At 41.7% G+C, this 2,139-nt stretch overlaps 1 pseudogene; it reads left to right on the top strand.

The window, feature by feature from the left end:
* The first annotated feature begins 740 nt into the window (after nucleotides 1-740).
* LOC140511337 (cytochrome b5 pseudogene) lies at nucleotides 741-1,109 on the top strand (annotated as a pseudogene).
* The last annotated feature ends 1,030 nt before the right edge of the window (nucleotides 1,110-2,139 follow it).

The following is a 2,139-nucleotide window of genomic DNA, read 5'->3' as shown; positions in this document are numbered from 1 at the left end:
AGCAGGTTGGATTGGAGTGGGGAGAGGTTGAGGCAGGAAGATCAACCAGATCAGGAAAAGGCCTGATTCAGGGAGGACAATTAGAAGACTGCTATTAGTGGGGAAGGGGATAGGAGAGGGAAGATAATAGAAGGGACAGCAGATTGGGGAAGAAGATAATCAGAAGCAAATTCTATTGTAGGAGGACAGGTCAAAGGAGAGAATGGAACAAATGGAGAGCAGGACAATACAGACGGAAATGTGGTTAGTCTTTTGCAACATAACTGTTATGGATGTGTTTTGCATGGCTACGCATGTATGACCTATATTGAATTGCTTACTTTCTCAGTGAGGGTGGGTGGGGAGGGAGGAAGAGAGAGAATATGGAATGCAAAGCTTTAAAAATGAATGTTAAAAATTGCTTTTGCATGCAACTTGGCAATAAGATGTACAGGCAATTGGGTATAGGAATTTATCTTGCCCTAAAGGAAAATGAGGGGAGGGGGATAGGAGAAGTGGAGTGATAGAAGGGAGGACAGACTGGGGGAAGAGATGGATGGGGTACACGTTGTCCTGGGGTGGGAGAAAGAGAGATGGGGAGAAAATTTGGAATTCAAATTCTTGTGGAGGTGAATGATGAAAACTGAAAAATACATTATATATATAAGACTATTATTACAAAGGATTCCATGAGCTACTGCTCTGAAGGCTCGCTCCCAGTGCTGCCTGTAAAGTGCTACGGGATCTCTCCATGGGCCAAAATGGCAGAGCAGTCGAACAAGAATGTAAAATACAATGCCCTGGAGAAGATCCAGGAGCATCATCATCGCTGCCACCTCTGGATCACCCTGCTCAACAAACTTTACGATTCAACCAAATTCTTGAAAGGGTATCCTGGAAACACTTGGAGGGAGCAAGATGGAGGTGATGCCTCTGAAAATGTGGAGGGTGCTGGGCCATCCACAGGGCTGCCTAAGAACTATCCAAGACGTATTTTTGAAGAACTTTATCCAGATGACAAAGGCAAAGTAAAGAAACAGAAAGATGCTCTTATTACTACCATTGGCAATGACTCTAGTTGGTGGACCAAGTGGGTGATCCCAGCAGTCTTTGCACCTGCTATGACCTGATGTATCCCTTCGACATATGTTGGCACATTTTGTAAAAGTCAGTGGATGAAGAGAGTGACTTAAACCAAGAAATAAAAAAACCCATTGTCACTGTCCACTTGGCTGACAGAAACCAACTTCATTTTCAAAAAAAGCACTTGAATGTGATCTTTCCTGCATACTTCTCTATAGATTGTGCCTTTTCATTCAAACTAGTTTTAAGGTTTTATTTGTCTTCTTAATGCTTTATCACTAGTTTAAGTAACTGTAGCAGCTGCTACAATTATGATACAGATTTTAAAAATTAGATCATTGTGAGAAAAGATAGGAGAAGGGAGGATGGAAGGGAAGGAAAGGGAAGGGAAAGTGAGGGGAGGGAAAAAAGAAAAGAAAGCCATTGCAATAGCCCAGCTGGGAAGGAATGAAGGCTTGAACTAGAGAGATAGCTGTGAGAGTGAGGAGAAGGGTATATGTGTGAGATATATTGTAGCCTTGCTCTTCTAAGCATTTTCTTACAGCTTTCAAAGACTGTATTTTTTTTGGAGGGGGAGAGAGTTTGCATAGTTCTTACAAAGTGTCTGTTGGTACTTTAAGAGACTTCAGAACTCTAATCAAGACAACAAACAATTGTAATTCCCGAAGACTCAAGAGGAAACATGCTGTCCATCTCCGAAGGAGAGCTGATAGACTCCAAGCGCAGACTGAGACACGTCTGCTCATGTCCCATGTGGGAATTCGTCTCCTGTGACTATCCATGTTTGCCATAAGATGTGGCATTGGGTTTTGTTTTTGTTTGTTTGGGTTTTGGGGTTTTTTTTTAGCCTTCTCAATGCGGGGGAGAGGGAGGGAGAGAAGGCAGATCTAGAATTAAATTAAATTTTAAAAAATGAAAATATCTGTTAGGTTAAAGTATCTTTTCAGAAAAGAAAGAAATGCAAGTGGTTATCACTAAGAACCAGCACAGCTTCATCTTACCGGTACTAGGACTGAAGAACGTAGATGGCGTTGAATATCTATTATCCATTGTTTTCCCTTAATTGGGTTTTGGGGT

Source organism: Notamacropus eugenii, chromosome 1 (genome assembly GCF_028372415.1).
Source record: "Notamacropus eugenii isolate mMacEug1 chromosome 1, mMacEug1.pri_v2, whole genome shotgun sequence".
In the NCBI taxonomy this organism is placed as follows: Eukaryota; Metazoa; Chordata; class Mammalia; order Diprotodontia; family Macropodidae; genus Notamacropus; species Notamacropus eugenii.
Note: the sequence above shows the minus strand (reverse complement) of the source record. Positions and strands in the feature narration are given on the sequence as shown.